We start from the raw sequence: 8,588 nt of genomic DNA on the forward strand, positions 1-8,588 counted from the left end.
CATATTGTGGACAATGGAAGAAAATGCCAGAAGCTTGGTTTCTGGTGGCCCTACTAGGTGAGGGTCATAAGAACAATGGCAAGATATTTATATTTAACTTTCCCCAGCACTGCCTAAAGCCAGAACTGTTTAAAATGTGTTTCTCCCACTCCGACCATAGTTGCCTCTCTTAGTTGAGTGCTCCACAGGTAGAATGGAAGAGAAGGTCACAGGATCCCGATGTACAGGGCAAAGCTGTGATGTCACACAGCAGTACAACTCTGCTGCCAGGAGGCTTGCCCCTGGGTTATGGTCTACTATCCTAGGGTTATATAGACAGGACATGGTGCTTGCTGTATGCCCAAGGGCTGTACTGGACTCTGGGCAGGAAATTTAAACTTGGGGGAATAATGTTCTTCATATGGAAGTTCTTTGATATGGAACCAGCTCTTCTTTGACTCTGTTAGTCCAACGCATGTGACTTCTCATCATGGTAGCTGCCCACCTGTCAACAGACTAGACCAGCCGTGGGCAAACTACGGCCCGCGGGCCGGATCCGGCCCGTTTGAAATGAATAAAACTATTGAAAAAAAAGACCGTACCCTTTTATGTAATGATGTTTACTTTGAATTTATATTAGTTCACACAAACACTCCATCATGCTTTTGTTCCGGCCCTCCGGTCCAGTTTAAGAACCCCTTGTGGCCCTCGAGTCAAAAAGTTTGCCCACCCCTGGACTAGACTCAGAGATGCCAGAAATGAGCCTCAGCATTAAGAAGGGTCCAGATCAGAGAGTTTGGGCTGCAAGTATCCCCATGTCTAGGAATTCCTATCTCCCTAGATTATTATCACTCTACAGAGCAGGGGTTCTCAATTAAGGCGATACCCCTCACCCCAAAACCAAAGGGATAATTGGAAATGTTTAGAAACATTTTTGGTGGTTACAATTGAGTTGCTACTGGTATCTAGGGAGCAGAGGTCAGGGATGCTGCTAAATATCCTACAATGCACAAGACAGCCGCCAAAGTGTCAATAGTGTCAAAGTTGAGAACTCCTGCCCTAGAATCATTCAAATATCACACAGCTAAAAAGAGTTCTACCTGATATAGACTCATAAAATCCACTTGGCATGGCCTACCCAATGTGGAAGGTTCCTATACTCTTCTCGGGCCTCTCCATTGACGCATCACCCTATGACACTGGTCCCTATGCTATCCTGAAATATGTGCTTGCACAACATATTCATTCTACAGATGCTCAACTTCCCATAATAGTCTCAATGGGGCAAGAGGGTCTGCTGTGCAGGAGAACTAAGTCGGGGCTTGCTATTAATTATTAAAGTGGCTGCTTTGAACTCGGCACATAGTTCAGCATTGGCCCTCCTCTCTGAAGCCTTCAGATACTTGATGGACAGATTCTGCTGGTAATATCTTCTTCTGGTCTCCTCATTAGTTCAGATTTCTTAGAATTAAACGCACTTCATCCATGAAGCATTTTCTGTTGACTTGACACAAATTATTAGTCCTTTATGTTCTAAGAAGTTCCATGTCCATAGCCCATCTTCGTGCCCCATTTCACAGCCCATCTCTACAAGAAATCCCTCCTACTTACTCCAGTTGACATCTCTTTCCTTTTACTGAGCAACAGAGCACTGGGCATGGAATGCCCTCACACCCCCACCTTATGTTAAGTGGTTACTGATTATACAAATCTTAGCTCAGCAATGAATGGTCATTAAGGACATTGGGTATGTAAAAATAAAAAGTAAGACATTTCCCTGCATTATTATTATTATTATTATTATTATTATTATTATTATCAGTGTTTATTATGGACCAGGAACTATGCTAAGCATTTTACATGCGCCACCTCAACTTTGCAAGAAGCATATTATTTTTCCCATTTTTCACATGGGTGAACTGAGCTCAGAGAAATTAACTAAATTGCTCAGGATCACCAGCTTTTAAATTCCAGCTGTTCCATCTGAACTTAGATCTGTATGAATCTAATAACCCATGCTCCTAACTAGTCCATTGCACAGCCTCCCTCAAGGTGTCCACAGTCGAATGGAGGGGCACGTATATTCATGTGGAGGAATAAAGCCTCCACAAGCCAAGTCAGGCTAATGAGCTTGTTGGTGACTGAGCATCAAGAGGCTCCAGGCGGACATCCCACTGATGACTTTAATGCACCTTGTCTGAAACCAGCCTCGAGGACCCAGCAAACACGTGGCTCAGTGCTGCATAGTCTTATGAATAGTAATGAAATCCAATCAGGAACAGAGGCCTTCGGTTTTAATTGAGCTATCCTTTAAAGGGCTGCTTTTCTCAGTGTCAAGGTCATGTTCTCCTAGCTAACGCAGTCGCTTTATGTGTATAGCAGAGATAATAGGCACTGGAGACACATTGAGGACAAGTGGCGTACGGACGACATGAAAGAAAGGAGGAAATCTACGGAAAGCAATCATTGAAGTATACACTATAGACCTTCCCATTGATAATTGGTTTAAATTATTAAAGCACATAAGAGGTTATTAACTAGAGAGAGTATAAATTACATTTTTTTGCTGAGCATGACTTTTCAAAGTCTCCCAAACTTCCATGGTAAAAAAAAAAACACAACCAAGTTTTAAATGCAAAGTCATTAGGAAAAAAATTTATTTTACAATTTATCTCCACAGTGAAAGCAGATGCTTCATGAATTTGAGCTCACACTGCCTTCCATGAGAATATGAAATGGAAGTGGTATTTAAATAATGCTAATATTGCTCAGGGGCTGGCTGGCTGTGGCTGAGTCCAAAGACTCCACCTGGTAAGACCTTGGGACTGAAAACATCCCTGTTGGATTGAACAAGTAGCTGAAGACACACGCTCAGAACTTCTGGCAAACACTAGGAAGACGACTCTGGAGCAGGCCTGCGTTAGGATGGAAGGGCATGTCGTATAGACACTGTGGGAGGGGCCTGAGGTCTGACTGTATCACCTCCACCAACATGCAGGACCCGTGGAGGGGAGCTGCTGAGCCCAGGAGATTCTAGGACGGCGCCTGGCCAGAGCAAAATGAGTGACATACATCTTCCTTCTCACACTCCATATGCTGATTTATATCCCTGTGCTCCAAGCCCTTCCGGACTTTCCTGCAAATAGGTCTGATGAGCGTGTTCTTATCTAAGGCTTCTCCAATCTGCTGGGGCTCTGAATTAGCATTTTTAGGATGTACTGTTCTGGCAAGAGACCCTATATCTAGTAAGGCCAATTATCTCTTCAGATTCTTAGTCCCATCTTTATTCATTAACTCCCATCTCCTCTCTCAGAAATGAGCTCATTTGGGCCTCTTGCCTGCTCTTTGAATGACTTTTCCTCCTTGTGGCCTAAATCCAGGATCCGGTTGCTGGAACTCCCTCTAGGCCTCCTCCTTTGCCCCGTGGTTCCCTCACCTCACCTTTGGCCCATTGTCAGGGTCCTCACTGGAAGAATGGAAATGAAGAGCAGAAGTGCTCTCCCCTGCCACCCAGCCAAGCCAAGCTCTGCTGTGTCTGTCCTGTCAGGATGCCAGGTATGCTACAATTACAGAGCTCTGCAAAGGTCATGATGTAGCTTTACCTGGGGTAAGAGGATATGAAACAGCGTCACATGTGCGTGCACACACACACTAGTTGACACCTCCCACCAACCTTTCTTGGAACTGCTTATCTTTTTGTGATTGTTCCTCCCCCAAGTCCAATCATAATCTTTTTTTAAATATATATATATATATGTTTTTATTGAATTTTAGAGAGAGAGGAGAGAGATAGAAACAGCTATGAGACATGTCAGGAGAGAATATGGGGCATCTCAGACATTGAAAGAAAGAGAGAGAGAGAAATTGTATCCAAGGCCTAAAACGGTGTTCACAGACTGGCACCAGAAACCTTAGTGAACACTGAAGGCGGTACAAGCCCAAACTGGAAATACAGGAGCTCAGACTATATGAGCATTAGGAACATTAAATAAAAACACAAGAGATAAACCACAGGACAAGAGAGCAACATAGGGTAGCCTCTGGCAATATATGAGCAATTACCAGGTATGTGTACAGTTAAAATGCACTGCTGGATTCAGAGGTAAGGGACTCTATAGCCTGAAATGACCATAAAAGAGTTCTTAAAAAATGTGCCATAACTTTAGCCTGCAGAATAAAGAGACTGTGATAAAGATCAAAAGAACAGATGCAGCATTGTGGCCTAGGGCATAAGTGACAGCAAAATGGCTGAAAAGAAGACATGCAAGTATGTTTGAGAAGTTTGGCTACTTGGTGATTACACAGACCTGATAAACAAACATTGATCAATTATGCTGGAAATGTTACTTTATTCATTGATCTGGTTTTCAATTGAGCATCCAGTGTGTGTTGGACACTGTGCTTGATGCTGGGGATGTAGTAGTGCAGGTGACAGACAAGAGCCCTGCAATCACGACATTTATATTCTAGTGACGCAAATGGAATATAAATATACACATTAGGCAAACATAGGTGGCTTCAAGTCTGAAGGAGAAAATTAGTATCATCTGATGTACTAGAGAATGACTAAATGGTAACTGTATGGAATGTTCAAGGAAAATCTCAGTGAGGAGTTCTGTGAGCTCAGAGGAGACCTAAGTAACTAGAATTATGCTTGTTCTAGGACATGATCAAGGGGAAGAGCATTACAGACAGAGAGAAAAATGGTATCCAAGGCCTAAAACAGGTATTTCAAAAATGTGTTTGAGGAAATAAATGGAGACCAGGATAGCTAAAGCATCATGATGAAGGTGTGCACCAGGTGCTGAGACTGGCAATTCCTGACTAGTGAGAGACAATTACTACATTCTCAGGGATTTTGTGAATCAGCTGACATCACGTGGGTAGCTTGGCATGATAGGAGTATTAATACCAGAGAAATTGGCAAACACCACAAAACAAGGCTTCTCTCCAGTTCCTGGCACCTCCACATCCCCATTCAGAAAGCCTTTGTTAAACATTTACCAGCACAACACAGGATGGACATGAGAGAGTATGCGAGGAAGCTGGAGAAGTAACCAGACTAACACTGAAGGCTTTATAAGCCAAGGAGAGGAGTTACTTTAAGTGTGATAGGAAGCCATTAGAGAGGATCTGAAGTAGGACATGGATATGATCTGACTTCCATGTTTAAGATAGTTTTGGCTATATTGCAGAAAACTGTAACTAGCTAAAAAGGGGACTAGGAAAATCAGCTGGCAGTCAACTTCATAATCTGGATGAGAGCTGGCAGTGACTAAGGTGTAAAAGAGAAAATGAAGAGACAAAAAATTGAGACCTAATATAGAGGTAGAGTCCACAGTTTTTCACTTAAATTTCATGTAGAAATTGATGGAAAGAGGAGGATAATTTTTGAGATTGGGCTTGAAAAACTAGGAATATGGTGGTGCCATAAACTGAGAGGTAGAGAATGTATGTCAAAGGAGAGATAGAGTGAGAGATTATGAAAATTATATGCACCCTGCTAAGTTCAGTATGTCTATATGACATCCACCTGGAGATGTCAAATAGAGAGTAGGCTATTCATACTTGGATTGCTGGGGAGAGAGAAGAACTAAAGATATAGTTTGAGAGTCACTGAGATGACACATAAGATAGATCAGAGAGAAAGAGTTTGGAGAGAGAGAAGAGCATCAGTCAAAACAGAAGTAGAGCAGAAGGGAAGAGGCCAGGAAGGAAGAGGGAGCAGGGACACTTTCGCTTGGAGGAGAACCAAGAGAGTCTGGGGCCATGATGCCAAGAGAAAACAGCTCCAGGAGGCTGGAGTAACTTTCATGTGGATGCTATTGGAGATCACATAAGAAGACAAAAGTCACACGGACAGTGACAGAGGGATCGCCAATGCGCTCCACAGTAGCAGGGTTAACGGAGAAGTGCAGACTGTGCGAAGCCTCCTTGGAAGAAGTTCAAGAAAGGATTTTCAGTGAAGACGCAGAGACCATTATAAAAGGAGGATGACAAGAGCTGGAGGAGGATGTGAGGTCAAAGGAGTGTTTGCTTATTTTTTTAGGTAGGAATAATGAGGATGTGTTTATTACTAACTAGAGGCCCGGTGCACGAATTCCTGCATGAGTGAGGTCCCTCGGCCTGGCTGGCGATTGGGGCCCATCGGGGCCGAAGGGCTTGGGGGAGGGACCACAGGAGGTTGGCTGTGGGAGCCCACTGACCACCAGGAAGCAGCTCCTGCATTGAGCATCTGCCCCCTGGTGGTCAGTGCACGTCATAGCAACCGTTAACTGGTCATTCGGTTGCTTAGGCTTTTATAAATATAGATGGGAACAATCCTATAGGAAGGGAAACCTTGGAAGGAGGAGAGAGATGCAGCAGCAAAGTCCTTGAAAGAGTAAGAAGGAAGGGATCTAGAGTGCAAGAGCAGGGTTTTCAGTTCAGTGGTTACTAAACGTTCCCGATGTGCCATGTTTCACTGCACAGGTTTCCAATGTCACATCCGGAATATTTTCCAATATCTATTTTCCAGATTCAATCTGGTTAAGGACTCAGACCCTATTTTGTAATTGTTTCAAGTCCCAAATCCCAGCCCAATTTCAGGCACACAGTAAGACTTAATACATATTTGTTGCATATGTGTTAATGAGACTAAAAAGTTTCAACATAAATTATCACATTAGCAGTTTACTTGAACATCTGATTTAATTATAGCGTTCAAGAGACAGACAGAACTAGGAAAATATAGACAACTTCAATGACAGCATTTTCCGTCTTACTTTAAATTTGACTTGGATTGACAGGAAAAAAAGGTTGGGGCCAGATGGGTGTGGGAGTCGAGTCGCAGAAGAGATAGATCCTCTATAAGTCACCAAAGAGAAAAAAAGCTTTTTTACACAGAACCCAGTTTATTTTAATTCTTGACAAAACAACATGTAACCTCAGTGTCCCGTGGCACAGTAAACAGTGTCCACTTTTAAGACTGCTTAGTGTGTCTTCTGTAAGACGCATCTTCATCTCCTAGACTTCCCTGGAAGCATACTCCACCTCTGCCAATGCAGGTGGCCCCTGAGGCCACTGAGACCAACAACCACGGTTTTTCCTAAGCCCAGCCCTGCCCCATCACCAGTGTATCTGGTCTACCTTAAACCATGTGTTCTCTCCTCTGGAAAATTTTAGTATCCAAACTGTTTTCATCTTTCATAATCTCATTCAAGTCCCACCAACTCTAAGAAGCCTCCTATTAAGGGAAAGGAATCTATCCAATTGCTTAAATTCTATAGTATTCACTGAATCATTTAGCAGTTGTTAAATAACCCTGGAGTTGATTTTTGCATGAGCATGCGTGTGTGTGTGTGTGTGTGTGTGTGTGTGTGTGTGTGTAGAAAGAGAGAGAGAGAGAGAGAGAGAGAGAGAGAGAGAGAGAAAGAGAATATGAGATATTCCTTTCTGTCTGTGAGAGCATGACCTGACAGAAGATAACAGGTGTCCATAGACAAGAATTTGGCTACAGCATCTCTTTTGCTCCTCCACTCTCGGCAGCCAGAGAGCAAGGACAGAACTGGGTGATCCTGGGAAACTCAGCTGTAATGTAAGTGTGGCTGGAACATTTTTAATTGTCTGTTATATCAACCACATTCCCCTAGTAGTTAAGTTACTGACTGTTCTTTAAAAAAAGTTATAATTTTTAAAAAATCATATATATATATATAGTACACATTTCCAAATATAAAATAAATAACTTATGAGGATATAACATACAGCATGGTGACTACAGTTACTAATACTCTATTGCATATTTTAAAGTTATTAACAGTAGATATTGAAACTTCTCATAAAAAAAACTATATAAGCATATTTTTATCTTTTTTTGATCAAGGTAATTCAACCTGTGTGATCTGCCACATGACATAGCATCTAGAAAACGAGCCCAGGCCACCAGAGTGGAGGTGGCAGAGCAGTGGGGTTATGTGCAGAGCTCACAAAATGACTTCAGAAGGCCCGGGACACTCTTCAATCCACCCAGAGTGTGTGATCGTGGGAGAGTCACCTCCTTCTCCAGGCCTGGGTTTCTAAAATGAAAGGTTTTGAATATGTGGTCCCTGAGGTCCTCCAGCTTGTCAGCCCACAGCTCTAGGGGTGTGACTGAGATCTGAGCTTTATCACCATCCTTTGATCAATAATTTCAGAGCATGCTCTTTCCTGACATGCTGTTCTTCCTGGAACATCACTGAAATAATGTGGGTGTCATATCTCCTTTGATTCCACAAACATGGGCTGGAGTCATGAAGTGTCTTCATTGAACCTTTCGACAAAGATCTCAGTTTGTTTCAGCTGGGGGCAGATAAATAATTATAATTAAGTGTCTTAATATTAAGAGGGACAGAGAATATTCAAGTCACTAAATTAGATCATATTCATGTGTCCATATGGCACCCAGAAATCATTCTCCCATTAGCAACGGGCTTTCATTTAGTAAAAATGCAAATGAATTTACCAACCACCAGGGCCAAGCTAGCAGAGCTGCACAAACCTCTCCCCCCTCCCTTCAATGTTGTCTGGCTTGTGGGGACCGGTGCAGGCTCACAGCTAGCAGTACCCACAAATCGCTTGCAGAGATGGGC

The sequence above is a fragment of the Myotis nattereri genome (assembly GCF_964212035.1).
Source record: "Myotis nattereri genome assembly, chromosome: 10".
Lineage (NCBI taxonomy): Eukaryota > Metazoa > Chordata > Mammalia > Chiroptera > Vespertilionidae > Myotis > Myotis nattereri.